The 16,894-nt window shown below is 39.3% G+C and overlaps 1 long non-coding RNA gene across 1 annotated transcript; it reads right to left on the bottom strand.

The window, feature by feature from the left end:
- Positions 1-570: 570 nt before the first annotated feature.
- LOC150049169 (uncharacterized) lies at positions 571-8,071 on the bottom strand. The gene is made up of 3 exons (XR_016538968.1): positions 7,996-8,071; positions 7,796-7,916; positions 571-669 (listed from the first exon to the last, which is right to left on the bottom strand). It is a non-coding gene; the product is annotated as an uncharacterized LOC150049169 (long non-coding RNA).
- Positions 8,072-16,894: the final 8,823 nt, after the last annotated feature.

The following is a 16,894-nucleotide window of genomic DNA, read 5'->3' as shown; positions in this document are numbered from 1 at the left end:
AACTCTCAAGAAGATTGCATTGTATATTTCCTTCTACACATATTTGTCAGGTCATACAGTATCAAGAATTTAATATTTTTATTCTTCCAAGAAAATATTCTTCTAATTATATAAGCCCTCTGTATTGAAGTATAGATATAGCTAAAATTGAACATAGGTATAGGTTATAGACAATAACGAATGCCCTAATTAGGTATCTGTAAATACATATATATATATACATACATATATTTGTATGCATATATAAAACATTTACTACAATTAAAGGTAAATTTATTTTATAATTTCCACTTAAGTGTACAATATATTATATATCACATATGGTAATCCCTATTTTTATATTTGAGAAGATATGTTGAGATATATGTTAGGATATACTTTCTTTTATAATGGCAGAAATACTATGAAGATATACGAAGATATAACAATCTTCGAAGAATTCCAAAGCAAATTTTTCCTGAGCCTCGCCAGACCCTCAGGCATCACAGAACTACTCTCTCAAAGGTGTGGTCAGAATTTCAAATTCCACCCATCACCTATCGTGTCTTACCTGTAGGTGACTCATGTTTCAACCTTCCCTGGCTCTGGCTAGATTTTGCTCTTCCTTCTAAGAGTGTTAAACAATGCTGTAGGGAAAGGCAGAGTGATTTCTTCACTTCCTTCCTGGAACTGGGAGGTGCAGAAGAGACAGAATTCAGGGGAAAATTGCTACATGTTGTAGTGAGATAAATTGCAATTTGTCACAATACTCAGCATGCAGCAACCTACCTGGAATTCACTTCCCTTGCCTCTTGTACTTCTCACAATTCTAGCAGGGTGATGCAATCTAGAAATTACAAGACCGTCCCTATAATCCTAGCTACTCAGAAGGCTGAGATCTGATGACTGTGGTTCAAAGCCAGATTGGGCACAAAAGGACCTGAGACTCTTATCTCCTGTTAACTTCTAGAAAACGGAAAGTGGGGCTTGGCTCAGGGATAGAGTGAGCTGAAGAACTGTGACAATACCCCGTCCCAGTGGTAGGGTGATAACCTTGAGCTGAAGAGCTCAATGACAGCACCCAGGCTGAGTTCAAGCCCTGTGACCCATAAATTAAAAAAAAAGAAAGAAAGAAAAAGAAATTACAAGACCTCATCTATCTATCTATCTATCTATCTATCTATCTATCTATCTATCTATCCATCCATCCATCCATCTATCTATCTATCTATCTATCTATCTATCTATCTATCTATCCCTATTGAAAAACATCTGTATCATCTATAGCTAAGTCTGTCAATAGTTAGTCTTTCCTATATAGAGTATTTCCTATACTGGCCTCTTGTTCTAAGAGTATGATCTGCTATGCTCTTCCTAGCCATGTGCTGCCATTAATAGAAAGTTTCTCCTCATCAGCTCAAGAATAGAAGGCTTGATCACCAGCGAGTGTTGTTAGTATTGTTGTGTGTCCTAGCCCCTTCCTCTCCATGTCTGTCTCTCCTTCTTGACCACATAAGAGGTCCTTTCCTCCTTTCAACTGTTTTTCTTAGATATTGGTCACAGTGATTTAAAAAAAAATCTAACAGAGGCGGCCATAACTAAGTAACAAATTGGTAATTTAGTAAAACAGAAATATATTGTCTCACAGTTCTAAAAGATAGAAGTGCAAATTTAAGGTGTTGGTAAAGCTGTTCACTTTCCCTTTTGTTCTCCCTTTGGGCATCTCTAGCTCTCTGAAGGTGCTAGGAAAAGAGCTATTTAGACTTTACTCTTAGCTTTGGAAAGCCTGTGGCATTCCTTGGCATGTAGATAGTCATCTTCTCTGTGTGTCATTTCCTATCATACTTCCTGCTAAGAATCTCTCCCTCTGTCCACATTTTCCCTTTGTATGAAAACACAAATAATGTTGGATTAAGATTTGTCTTAATCTACTCTTTCTACTTCCCGTAAAGTTCCTCTTTCTAAACAAGGTTGCATTCTGATGTACTAGGGTGTTAAAAATCGAATGTGACTCAGAGGAGTATTACTGACCCGGAAACAGAATATGAAGCTTGACAGCCAGACACAGAACCCAGAACTATCCCAATTCCTTACCCCCATCTACCCAGAAGAATTTAGAGGTCTGGGGTTAATGGCATTTCCCTGGAAAGCAGATGTTTTTCTCATGACAAATATGAAATAGTTGAATTCAGCTGTACACTGAGAGCATTATTTCAATATTGTAAGTGTGGCCTGTGTTTGCCAAAAGATCCTGAAGTCCAAACATGCTTTCATTCACAGATTCTAGACAGTAGGCTGAGTTTATCCCAAATTTTGGATAAAAGAAGCCTGTGGTCACAACACAGCATATAGTACTCAGAAGACAGCTCTGGGCAGCTGGCCCTCCTTTCCATGTTTCTAGCTGCTCATGCCAACCAGGCCTTCTTGGGTTGGGGCTGCCCTTCTCAGTGGGGCTGCGTCTGTTTGGACGTGTAATACTCATGCTCAAGCTCTAGTACCAGTGAATGTCAGAGACCTCTGCCCTTAACACACCTCTGGAAAGTGACTAGGTAGTCCATACAGTATGACCTTCCTTCCTTCCTTCCTTCCTTCCTTCCTTCCTTCCTTCCTTCCTTCCTTCCTTCCTTCCTTCCCTCTTTCCTTCCTTCCTTCCTTCCTTCCTTCCTTCCTTCCTTCCTTCCTTCCTTCCTTCCTTCCTTTCTTCTTTCCTTCCTTCTTTCCTTCCGTCTTTCTTTCTTTCTTGGCCATGGGGTTTGAATTCTGGGCCTGGGCACTGTCCCTGAGCTCTTCAGCTCAGGGCTACTGCCCTAACCCTGGGCCTGGGTGTTGATCCTGAGCTCTTCAGCTCAAGGCTACCACCCTCCCCCTGAGCCCCACTTCCTCTTTTCTAGTGATTAATTGGAGATAAGAGTCTCAAGGTCTTTTGTGTCCAGGGCTGGCTTTGAACCATGATCCTCAGATCTCAGCCTCCTGAGTAGCTAGGATTACAGGCGTGAGCCACCACACCCAGCTTTACAGAATGGCATTTCTAGCATCTATTTCACTGTGTTCCATTTTCCTAAGTGAATGATGCTTAAAATCAGATTCCAGTGATTTTCCTGGATGACTGGAAAGTCCTTCTTTGGTCTTTTACTGTGAAGTCATCCACATCTATTACTTCTATAAGATCATAATGGTAAACACAAATTGTTATTAATTTATATACTTTAGAAATAAATTGTGATTTTATTTATGCACTGTGCTTTTTCTATGTTCTATCTAGGCAGGTCACAGTTACACATTTATACACATGCTGCAAATTGACCATAATTTTCATACAAGTAGATCTACACCTTTACCCAAAAGTTTGACAAATCAAGTCAGCCATTGGAGCAGTAAACCCCCAAGTAGAAGGCTCAGGAAATGAATCTATAAAGTACCTCTGAACTCTCAAGTACAGTAAAGGAATACTTTTTAAAAAGTAAGATGGGTTTACTATTCCCTATTTGCATTGGCATTTCTATTCATAAATAACAACAAAAGGTAGATGGCATAAAGTAAAATGGGAAAAAGAATCTGATACACATTAATACTTCCCAGGTACCCAGGCATTGTACCTATGTGATCACATTTCAACCTTACAAAACATGCGCCATCTGCATGTACTGTGTCCATTCTAGGGAACAGGATATGGAGCTGGAGCCATGGGAAGTTTGGCCACAGTCCAACTCCAGTGCCCAGGGCAAGCTAGCATCTTCCTATCTGTTCATCTTTTCTAAGAACTCTAATTTGGTAAACTTTACCCAAGTGGTCACCTTTCCAGGACCCCTCTACTTTGAATACACCCCTTCCACATATTCAGCTAAAGGCTATTTCAATGCACTTATTCATACCCCCAATAAAACTGATTATATTTGGAGTAAGGAATCAAGCATCTACTCCAACAAATACAAATACAGCATGGTATTAAGTAAATACTGAAAACGGTCTGGTTGACTTGCCTTGGGAGATCTTTATCTTGGAGCACTAGATTCCTCTACTGTACTTGAGTGTTCAGAGGTACTTTATAGATTCATTTCCTGAGCCTTCTACTTGGGAGTTTACTACTCCAATAGCTGACTTGGTTTGTCAAACTTTTGGGTAAAGGTGTAGATCTACTTGTATGGAAATTATGGTCATTTTGCTGCATGTGTACAAATGTGTAACTGTGACCTGCCTAGATCTTCCATTGTGTTCAAAAGAGGAAGGAAAATGGAGTACATTCCTTTTTGGCAGGAATCAGGTCATTTTGGGGTGAGATGGCTCCTGTTTCCCAAGAGCCTCTCTTCATTAGGTATTCAAGAAACACAAGTAGCAAGTATATTATCAGGATTTCCTTAACAGAAAAAAAAAATCCAAGCCTTGTTGATCTCCAGTGGGCTAAATCCCCAACCCAGAAAAAGTGTTTAATTATGTGAATCCGCAACTGCCCCCTATCTTTATTTTCTCCCCTTTGCTCATTTGTTTGAATAGTTTAACTGCCAAACATGCATACATCTCTCTTTTAGTGGCATTCATTTTCTCAGTTATTCGGATCTGAAGTCCTATTCAGGCCTCATTCACTCAGTATTAATGTGGATTTGTTGAACAAATGGATGCATAGTTACAGAATTATCCACTAGCGATTCCTGATTACAATTCTATATTCCAAACATTGCAGTCACTTGAAAAAGGTCAGAGGACAAAGAAAAAGATAAATGCCTCCTCCCTACTGCCCTTCCTTCAATGCAGACCCAAAGAAGAATGTGAAAAATTGCAAACTTTTCCCTGCCCATATCCTTATTATTCCTTTCCATTTCTTTCCACCCACTCTCAAGCAGACAAATATGAAAGAACTGAAATTTGCAAATCTGTCAATGCTTCATTTGTTTCCCATCTGTTTCCTAGAGAAGCCCAAGCCGTGAGACTTTTAAAAATGTCTGCCCTGGACCCTGAGTGTGAATAACAACTTCAGACAATGCAACAGTGACTTCTTTTTTTTTCCTGTTACATCATCTCATGAATCCATGCAGTTCATTTACCTGTAGATAAGGAAGAGTAACTACAAAAGAGGATTATAGACCATTCAGAGGCAATCAAGGGAGGAAAATACACCAAGTGCCAAGTGGGCATTAAGTAGCAGAGCTATCCACAGGAACACAACAAACTTAGAGCCTGAAAAAGGAAAAAACAATCATCCATAGGCAATTTTTGTGCCTATGGATCATTCAAGTTTTTATTTTTGTTCATTTGAGAAGTAAACATAGTTTATTGGGTTTTGTTTATAATTTTATTGAGGGCATTTCCAAAAGACTATTATTATTGGAAAGAAAATTATCCTTGAAGCACTTTATATTATGAAGGGTGTATATTTCTTTCGGTTTGTTTGTGTGTGCCTGTGCGTGTGTGTTGAGAATTGAACTCCCGCCTCATGCATGCTGAACACAAGCTCTAGCACTAAGTTCCACCTCAGCCTAAGAACTTCCATTCTTAATTCTGTCTATACATAACGTAGACATCTGGGACCCTGAAATTAGGGCCATATAGATAGTGCCATAAAATATGGGGCATTTCCTCAAAGATTTACTTGATCTAGAGAAGACATTGATTTTTAAGAAAGTTAAATACATGTTCATGAATCATGCAATATAATTGGAATTCAAGCATGAATTTTAAAGAAAATTTGAGTTATCAAATAATTTATCACTTGCTCAGCAGCTACTTTGGATCAGCTAAAGTCCCCTTTTCTTTACTTTGCAGGTCACCTGCAGGTCACCTTCGGGTCTCCAACTGTTCACTATTGGATTCCCAGGCAAAGAGATGGAGGAAAAGCCTCTGCATGTGTATTTGCACATAGCTGCAACATTTGGGAATCTTCACTATCAGTGGTTATAATAATCTCTGCAGTGGAACATCAAAGACATCATTTCTTGAATCATGCCTTACTTCTCCCAACTGTTTCTCTTTTCTTACCAATGCTACCAGCCTGTGACTCCACTAGTCTTCAAAGAAAATTAATCAAACAAATAACCAAATAAGATATGTGGAATATGACTCCTTCTCCTTCCATTCCCCTAATTTTTATAGCACTCCCACTGAGGTCTACATTCTCTATAGTGAGTCATGGGTAGTGGATCTGAGCAATGACAATGTCCCAGCCCAAGATGTAGCTGGAGAAACCAAGAAAATGGATCCCAAATGGGTAGTGGTGGGAGTTAAGAGATCAAAATTCGATTTGTAGTATCTTTGTGAATGATTCATGGACAGGATGAGTTAGAAGTACTTAGGGAAGTTGAATATGATTCATACTGTAAAAAGTAAAGAACTGGACATTTTTCTTTGCCCTCTCCATCCTTGGTAACCAAAGCAGAAAACACTCTTCAATTTTTAGGCAAAATGGCCAGTCTATGGCTTAGACTCTTGCAACTATGCTTACTTACCATCTCACACTCTGCCTCTAATACTTATTATTTAGCCAAATGTCAATGTTTGTACTGTAGAAGATCGTGGGAGATAGATGAAGATGAGCTGAAGTGCTTTTTGTGGAATATCTATGTCACATAATCTCTTCCCCCCACATAGTTCTAACTTAATAGATTTCCCTTGTCACTTAAAAGATTTATACATAATGATTTATTGAAAAGAGCTAAATAGATCTGAATCCAAATTGCTTAGTGTCTCATTCATATTTCTATTCATTAGATATGGATAATATACTATCTTTAAGTAAGGGGTAAAATCTGATACAGAATGGATAGTCTAAAATAATATTAATTGATCTACTTTGTAGTATTTACCTGTTTCTCCATAATAAATTACTCCAGAACACAGTGGCTTTCAGATAACATTTATTATTTCACAGTTTCTGTGTTAGGAATTTATATACAATGTATATAGATCTGGGTGCCTTTGGTTCAGTCTTTCCCTAAGTTACAATCCAATCAAGGCTGTAGTGTATCTGAAGGCTCAGTTGAGAGAAGGCCTTCATCTCAGTTCATTCCCAATGCTGTTAACAGGCCTCGACACATCATTGGGTATTTATTAGAGATGCCAGTTCCTTACAACATGGCAACTAGCTTTGTTCAGAATGCCAAAGAAAGAAATAGAGAAGGCAGACTTTTTGTAACCTATTCTTGAAAGCAATGACACACTAACCTTTTCATATTCCATTCACTGAAAGAGAATCACAATACTCAGCCTATGCTTGAGAGGAGAGGGTTTATGCAAAAGAGTAAACACCACCAAAGATGATCACACGGACCATCTTAGCGATATTTATTAAGAGTCTACTGTTTGTGCTTGTAATATCAGCTACTAGAAAATCAGATGCAGGAAGATCATGACTTTGAACCAACGAGGGGCAAAAATAGGGGGATACTATCTTAAAATTAAAATAAAAACTTTGGTCTGGGGTGTGCCTTAAATGACAGAGTATTTACCAAGCAAGCACACAGCCCTGAGCTCCATCTGTAGTGATACAGCAGGTGATAGTAAACTGATTCACTATATGATTAAACACATAAAAGTAAGTAAAATGACATGATACCTGTTCCCATGCAGCTAATAAAAGGAACTCAAGGCACAAATTTATGTGAAATTGCAACTCTTAGTGCTGAGAAACTTATTGTTAGTAATCAGTGCATAGTTTCCTTAAAAAAAGTGACTGCTAAGTCAAAGTCTTACAGTATGCTATGGAAAGGGAGAGAGAGATCATTTCTAAGCAGAGAATGGCAGGTACAAAGGCACTAGTTTGGTGGAGTATCCTTGCATTTTTAAAACCAAATGATGACAGACAAACATGGAGAAAATATTTACTTACTTGAGGTACTTGTTTAACTTCACTTCAGTCAATAGTAATGCAACTCAGGGGTTTTCATCTCTGCCTTGCCTCAAGGGCCGTGTTGACTACTCTGATGTTGGACACTTGAATCTTGTTCAACCTGGAATTAATGCAGATTCTGATTAGATAAATCCCACAAGTTCTCATCCACATCACATGGGAACTTAGTAGAAAAGCACCTCTTTAGGCTCATGCCCAAAACTCTGGAGCAGGTGTGCACGTGAATACTTAGGAAAGTCTGGGCTAGGTCCCAAGATGCTGTTCCTGATAATATAGGTGGAGCTCAAGAACCAACGTTTCTATCAAGCTTCCAGGGGTGTTGCTGCCACCATCACAATTCCAATTCTAGTTCTATTCTAGGCTCCCAGAGCTCAACTGATAACCCAGGATATCATAGAAAAGACTTTGAATGGTGGGCCTGACTGGGGGTAAGTAAGAAGAAAAGGTTCCCTTAGCTGGCAGGAAGGAAGAAGGGCTCATCCTCTTTCCCTTCTGGTAGAGGAAGTAAAGACGCACCGGAGGGATGAGTCCTATAATCTGATGACTCCAGCATTTTGTTAGTTTTCCATCAACATAACAAATACCTGAAATGTCAGCTTTATAAAAAGTATCATTTTGCCCTGCAACCATGACTCATGCCTGTAATCCTAGCTACTCCAGAGACTGGAATCTGAGGATCACAGTTCAAAGCTAGCCCAGGCAGGAAAGTCTGAGATTCCAGTTATCCTTCAGAAGATAGGAAATGGTGCTGTGACTCAAAGTGGTAGGGTACTAGCCTTGAACATAAAGTGCTCAGGGACAGCACCCAGGCCCCAAGTTCAAGCCCCATGACCAAAACAACAAAAAATATTCTTTTGACTCGTATACCTAGAAATTCCAGTTCATGATCAATTGAACCTGTTGTTTTTACATCTGTGGTGACATAGCACATCATGATAATCAGAGTGGCATATGACTGAGCAAGACTGTGTACCTCACGAGCAGAAGGAGAGAAAGACAGACAGACACACAGAGAGACAGAGAGAGACAGAGACAGAGGGAAGGAAGAAGGGAGGGAGGGTAGAGGGAGGGAGGGAGGGAAGGAGGGAGGGAATGAAGGGCAGAAGTGAAGAAAGAAAGAGAGAAGAAAGAAAGAAAGGATCTGGTGTCCTACTCTGAATTACATAAGGACCTTCTACCAGGCCTCACTTCTTTTTGTTTTCTTTTTTCTTTTTTTTTTTTTTAAAGTAAACAGCGTAAGTTTATTTGAAAGTGAGAAGAAAGCTGTCTCTAGAGGGGGCTCCAAAGAAGTCTGTGGATACCTTCTTGGAGGGTGGTTATCATAATGCAAAACTCCTCTTATATCTCCTCCAGGCTTTGCACTGATTGCTTGTTGCAGACCCCACTTTTTAAAGGTTACAGTCACTCAAAAATAGCATCATGCTAACCCTTACCACATAGTACCTTAAGAGTCAAATTATAATCTGGTGAATATAATGTAACCCTTCTATTAATTACAATAAAAATATATGAAAAAAAGAAAAAAAAGTCAAATTATAGCACCATTACAGATATCCAGACAAGGATCACCAGAACTGCCTTGAAATCAGCACCCAAGGTATCTTTTTACTGCTACAGCTACATGCCTTACAGGTGCATTTTAACTCAAATAATAACTTACCTTTTAAGGAACATTTACATGTCTATGGGAGAGTATCAGACCATAGGCCTGAAGTACTGATGTCAGAGAGCTGGACGTAGACCAAAAAGACCTAGAAGGGACACTCAACTACATTATTCCCTAGAGATGATACTGGGTGACTTCTCATCTCTATCAGTTTCCCCACTTTGAAAGGAAACTAACACCAGCCTCAATGACCAAACAGGTACCACTATAAGAATCCAAACAGATAATCTTTTAAGAATTTAAAAGTGAGTGAGGCTTCTTCACCTTTTCCCTACCTCTTCCTTCCCTCCCCTCATCTTTTCTCTCATCTTTTTGTCTCTTTTTGCTTAATCTACCAAGTAGGATGGGGAAAGCCGTCTAGTGGAAGCAGTGGTGGTAGGTACTCCGGTTCTAGAAGTTAGCTTGTGAAGTTGGAAGATGATTCCATCATCAGTGGAGGTAGAGGTTAGTTCTAGGTACAGAGAACTGGATACATGAAGAGAGGTGGATCAAATAGAGAGATGATAGATAGATAGATAGATAGATAGATAGATAGATAGATAGATAGATGTAAATGCACAAATAAAAGACAATGGGACTTAGGTTCCCACTATTGAAGAAGGAAGTTAGCAATACAGAAAGATCAACACTACCTCATTATCAGTCAACATACACAGCAGTCCATGTTGACTTCTGAATTCTTTGTTGCATTTAAAGAATCCACAGATTCCTGAAGACGTTGTTGATTTCACAGTGGAGGCTTGGGTGTTCAAGATATGTGCTATAAAATGAAGCAATAATCTAGAATGATTGAGTACTAACCCCAGTTGGAAGGATCTGCCACTGGCTGTATTGGAGATAGTGTGAGTATGAAAATAAGGATAACAGTCATAGGTATAGCTGATGGATGGAACTGGAAATTGTTGGTCAAGAAAGATGTGAAAAAATGAGTAAATTTTTATGAGAAATGGAATATTTATATTGTCTAAATTCCCTCTCCACAAAATACTCACAAATCATAAAAAGAGGAAGAATAAGATTCAGTCGAGGAAAAGCAGACATGCCTTCTTCAAAAGTGATCGTATCTAATCTTATCAGGTAAATAATATACCAACCCCCAAAGCATGCAACAAGATGGCCACAGCTCTTTGGAGATAGCCTGAATGCAATAAAAAAAGGAATTACTTCCTCCAATTCTGAGGGCCTGTTAAAAGACATCCACAAAACAAAATGATCTAAAACATCCAGAAGTGTCAAATCTTGAAAGGAAAGCCAAGGAAGTGTTCCAGACTAGAGGAGACTCAAGAAATAGATGTAGGGTGTGATCCTGGAATGTATTATAAGCAATATTAGAAGGAAAAATGCAACTTTTGAAGAATGAAGTCTGAGAACTTGATGATGGTAATGGATGTGTTTGTTTCCTGACTTTGGTGGTCAGACAGTATATATATAAGAGAATAGTCTGATTCAGGACTGATGGGAAATAGTGTTGATAACTCATTTAGGGGCAAGGACGTCTTTCATTCTTTATTTCCAACTCATCTGAATGTTTGAGGTGATTTAAAATAAAAATCCAAACAGTGACGCACATCGTGTGTAAAGCTACGAGGCAACATCCGAAGGACAGATGGGATGGCATCATCCCCGGATCCTCCATCTGCCTATTTGCTCACAGAAAATCATCATCAGATCTGTCCCTTCTTGCAGATTATCTCGACACTGTCTCCTCTATCATGTCCAATAGCATTGCCTGGTTTAGGTTCTCATCACTGATCCACAGAGCTGAGGCAATGGTCTCTAAGCAACTCCACAATGTTACCATCTCTTTCTGACCCCTGTTCCTCAAACCAGTGGCTGAGTGATTTCTAAAGCCCAGATCTGACTGTGGCACGATCCTACTCAAAGTTAAGTCTGCTCCTCTGCTGCCTGTCCAGGAAGGACTAGGCAGTTAAGCATGCTGTAGTCCAGTTACAATCTATCCTACTTCAACCTTTTCTACTTCTGTTTCTTCTTTTTCTGGCAGAATAATCAACACTGAATAATCCCCCTTCCATAACCCATTGGTGCCTTCTTGCCTCTGTGCCTCAGTAGTGCTGAATGCTAGCTTTCTTCCCACAGGAAGACTCTTTGCTCATTCATGACAACACACCCAAAACGAATTTCCACTGCAAAGCCTTGCTTCCCCACTATCTCACTCCAACCCAAACTGCGCACTGCAGGAACTCTTAGTACTGATCTCTGTCTTAATAATGGTCATTGGAATCATTTGCTTTGGCTATATTTGATCCTCTCCAGGCTCTGACTTTTTTCCCTACCTTCCTTCTTTTTTTCCCTTTCTCTTTTCTTCCTCCATCCTTCCTTTTCTTCTTCTTCCCCCTATCCCTTTATTCATTCTACCAGTTCTGGGAGTTGAAGCAAGGTCCTTGTACTTGTTACATACGTGATCTACTACTTGAACCACACCCTGGGCCATTTTTTAGTTTAATTATAATGCAGGTAGGCTCTCCTGATTTTAGCCAAGGCCAGATCAGATCCATGACCTTTCTACCTACAAGTAAGCTGCGATTACAGGCAAATCCAATTTATTAGTCAAGATGGGAGTTTACCAAATTTTTGTTCAGCTGATTTCAAACCATAATCCTCCCAATCTCCACACTCGAAGTAGTTGGGATTCTAAACATGAGTCCTCATATCCAGCCCAGACTCTCAGCTCTCTTAGAGCAGACCTTGTCTTAATGTGGTTAAACCCAACATAGTAGCCAGCCTCTGATAGTTCATGGCTGTAATCCTAGCTACTCAGGAAGTTGAGATCTTTGGATGTATGTTCAAAGCAAAGTGGAGCAGAAAATTTCCCATGAGATTCTTATCTCCAATTAACCACTCAAACACTGTGGCTCATGTGGTAGAGTGCTAGTCTTGAGCATAAAGAAGCTCAAGATCAGTGCCCAGGCCTGCATTCTAGCCCTACAACCAACCAAAACAAACAAAAAACCAACACAGTGCCAACAATAGCAGCATGATGGTATTGTAGAAATGCCCAAGGACATCTAAACTGATGATATGGTAATGCTGTGCGGTTAAGCATCAACGTGGAGACCCCTCTTCTGGAATGGAAGAGCTTCCAGTGAATGGAGGAAAATTCAATGGTAAATCTGGGCCATATAAAGTGATACTTAAGAAATTCTCTCATTGCTCCCCCAACATTAAGATTTGCTTTCTATCACTCTTGAAATGCTTACGAATGGGACATACTTTTAATCTTTTTCATGTTAGAAAGCGGGGGGACTCTCATCATCTTCTAGTTCCTCACTTGCACAGATTCAGGAACTTATCTCAGTTGGGATCCCAGGGTATCAGCCATAGCACGCAGAAGCAGTGGGAAGACACAAGCTGAAGTGAACACTACTCATCCCCATCTGTGGGAGAGACCAAGACATGGAATGAGTGAGGGCAAAAGCTGAGAGATAAGGTGCAGAATGCTAACTGGGGAGCCACAGCCTATATCAAACCTGGCTAGAGCCAGAGTCTCGTGTCAAAGTTGAGCTTGGTGGGAAAGAGGTGAGGCTAAACACCAAGAGAGTGGAGGACAAGAGAGAACATCCTGTAGGGTTCACCTCCGATTCAGCTGGCAGATGAATCTCCAGCATTTGAGGGTCAGTAAGGTGGTGGTGATGTCTTAGTATGTTCTCTGTTATTGAGCATGACTAATTTGTTCAAAAAGAAATTTATTTAGCTCATGGTTCTGGAAGCGCAGCTGAATCTAGTACTTTAGAAAAGAGGAAGGACAAACAGGTACCCAAAGGTCAGCCTTACTTTATTAATAGAAGGGTTACATTACAGTCACCAGATAGAAGGTACATTACTTCACAAATATTGATACCTTTTCTCATGTCATGGTCGCTATCCCCCCGACCCCCGCTCATCTTGATTTCCGCCCTTCCCTATCCTATTTCAAATAACCAATTAAGCATATATAAAATATATCAGATAACAAGGTGAAATATTGTAATTTTATGAGATAACCAAGGGACAGCAAAAGAGATGAGAGATAACATAGTACATTAAGGACAACAATCACTCATTATAAGGCTTTTGTTTCTATAGCCTGGCAGTCCTTACATTTAGCATCATACTACATGGCCTTATGTATCTAGATTTTAATTCTATTGTAAATCTCTGCTAGGAGAGCCCAAGGTTCCTACTAATTATGACAAATGAGAGAAATCTTTGAGTCTGGCTTAATTCACTTAATATGATTTTTTCTAAATCTTTCCATTTCCTTACAAATGGATGATGCCATTCTTTCTGACAGGAGCATAGAATTCCATTGTGTATAAATACCACATCTTGTTGATCCACTCATCAACTGAGGGGCATCTGGGTTGGTTCCATATCTTTGCTATGGTAAATGGTGCTGCAATGAACATCATTGTGCTAGTGGATTTAGTATGTCCTTGTTTCTGGATGATTGGGTAAATGCCAAGTAGTGGAATTGCTGGGTCATAGGGGAGTTCTATATTTAGTCTTTTGAGGCACTGCCATACTGCTTTCCATAGTGGTTGAATGAGTTTGCACTCCCAACAACAGTGTAGTAGTGATCCCTCCTGGCCACATCCCCTCCAGCATCTGTTGTTATTAGATTTCTTGATCCTGGCCATTCTAACTGGAGTGAGGTGGAATCTTAGAGTTGTTTTGATTTGCATTTCTTTTATGACCAGAGATGTCGAGCATTTCTTCATGTGTCTATAGGCCATTTTTATTTCTTCTTGAGAGAAGACTCTTTAAGTCTTTGGCTCATGTTTTAATGGGATGGTTGTTTCTTTGGAGATTAGTTTTGGAGTGATTCAATTTTTTGAGCTCTTGATATATTTTAGATATGAGGCCTTTGTCTGTTGTATGGTTAGTGAAGATCCTCTCCCATTCTGTAGGCTTTCTAGTTAATTTGCTAGCTATGTCCTTTGCCATACAGAAGCTCTGCAGTTTAATGCAGTCCCATTTATCCAGCCTTTCTCTGATTTGTTGTGTTTCTTGGTCCTTATTAAGAAAATTTCGACCTGTGCCAAGGAGACCTAGTGTATCTCCTATTCCTTCTTGTAAAGTTTTCAGTGTAACGGCTTTTACCTTGAGGTCTCTGATCCATTTGGAGTTAATTCTAGTGCAGGGTGACAAAGAAGGATCCAACCTTAGTTTTCTGCAGGTGCTTAACCTATTCTGCCAGTACCATTTGTTGAAGAGGCTGTCTTCTTCCATTCTTTTTTTTTTTTTTTTGCTCCCTTATCAAAGATTAGGTGGCCATAGGTCTGTAGTTTAATATCTGGGTCCTCAGTTCTATTCTGTTGGTCTTCAGTCCTGTTCTTGTGCCAGTACAAAGCTGTTTTGGTCACTATAGTTCTGTAATAGAGTCTAAAGTTTGGTATTGAAATTCTTCCTGTACTGTTCTTTCTGCTAAGTAGTGTTTTTGCTATACGGGGTCTTTTATTATTCCATATGAAATTTTGGATTGCCTCTTCTATTTCTTTAAAGAATGCCATTGGGATATTGATGGGTATTGCGTTGAATTTGTAGATAGCTCTTGGCAAGATTGTCATTTTCACAATGTTGATTCTTCCAATCCAGGAGCATGGGAGGTTTTTCCATTTCCTCAGTTCTGCTTTAATTTCCTTTTTCAGGGTTTTAAAGTTTTCATCATAAAGATCCTTTACATTCTTAGTTAATTCCTAGGTACTATATTTTCTTTGATCAGCCTTACTTTATAACAGTCACCTACTTTCCTCTTAAAGGCCTCCCCTTCCAGTCTTACCACAATGATCATCAAATTACAACTTGAGTTTTGGAGAGCACACACCAAGTTCAAGTGGATACAATGGTGGCCAAGGTGATTTGTTTATAAATTCCTGAGTAAATCCAATGCCAATGAGCCTTTGATAGCCAGTACAGCTTCTTAGGTAATCATAAACAATCATAAGGAACTGAGTGAAAAAGCCCTGCTAAGCTCTGCAAAGAGAGTTAGCAATAAATCACCCAAGGCACTGTGAAGACCGTTGGGAGTCACTAAATATTCAAAGTTAAATTAATTTTAAAGTTTTTCCAATAAAAGCATAGGCAAAACAGAATATATATGTATATATGTATATACTAGCCCAACAGAAATGAAAGAGTGAGTCATTCTACTTAGAAAAAATTGGAAAAATTCAGAGTAGAAATTCTTTTATAAATCAAGCTGCCCACATAATTTAAAAAGAGCTGGAAGTCTCAAAAAAATGAAATAAGTCCCCAAAATGACAAGGAGCACATTATAAAAGTCAACTATACCCATCTCCCATGTCCAGAAGTAATTATAGGCACTGGTAAAAGCACACAATACAGCAACTGAAACTCAGAGAGTTGGAAGAGTTTGGATTCTAAACCTGAGATTCAGGGCTACAATTCTAACATGTTTTAGGGCCTTTGTTTTTCTGCTACCTCAAAATGTAAATTCAATTTTCTCCTTGATTTTTCTTTTCCTTTAAACTCTTTTCAGTTTTTGTATTTGTGCTTTTCCTTCTGGCTTATTAGCTTTCCCTGTTTTGGAGTTAGTCAGATGATTTTTAGGTCAAATGGAAAGGGGTTTGTGAAGGTACCCACAGCTCCATCAGTAAATCCCATGTCAGAGTACTTTCTAGTTATTTTTCTGTGAAATAGTTATCTACCATGTTATGATAAACTTCAGAGACTACAACAATGCTATTGTTTTTTTCATTTTCATGGTTCACCATTCAGCCAAGCAGTTCTGGTCCCTCTTGTAGTCTATTCTTGAAGCCTCTATCAGTTGCTGGCTGGGCTTAGAGACATCAGAAGATTTTGCTAGATTCCCCTTCCCTGTTCCCAGGACCTGAGAAACTTCCTCTCATACCCTGACTGATAGTAACACATTGCCATCTAAAGATATGCTCATTTACCCTCTCCTTAGCAATCTTTCACCTTTGCTAATTTTCCAATTCTCTAACTTTCATCTATCTACTAAAGTGAAGTGTGTGTGTGTGTATGTGTGTGTGTGTGTGTGTGTGTGTGTGTGTGTGTGTGTGTGTATGTGCCAGTCTTGGGGCTTGCTCAGGGCATGGCACTGTCCCTGAGTTTTTCTGATCAAGTTTAGTGCTTCTACCATTTCAGTCACAACTTTGCTTCCAACTTTTGATGCTTAATTGGAAATAAGTATGTCATGGACTTTCCTGCCCAGGCTGGCTTTGAACAAAAATCCTTCGATCTCACACTCCTAAGTAGCTAGAATTACAGGCATGAGTCACTGGTGCCCAGCTGAAATTATTTCAGTGGTTTTATTTTTAATGTCCCATCGTGATCAGTGATATTGCTTAAATATTTTTGTTTCTATGTTTGTGTTGTCAAATCCACCAATGTCGCATTTGAAGCAACTTTCCTATTTTAAGGCAAAAACA

Source organism: Megascapheus bottae, chromosome 20 (assembly GCF_031878675.1).
Source record: "Megascapheus bottae isolate mThoBot1 chromosome 20, mThoBot2.hap1, whole genome shotgun sequence".
NCBI lineage: Eukaryota > Metazoa > Chordata > Mammalia > Rodentia > Geomyidae > Megascapheus > Megascapheus bottae.
The sequence above is the reverse complement of the archived record's forward strand: the minus strand, read 5'-3'. Positions and strand labels throughout refer to the sequence as shown.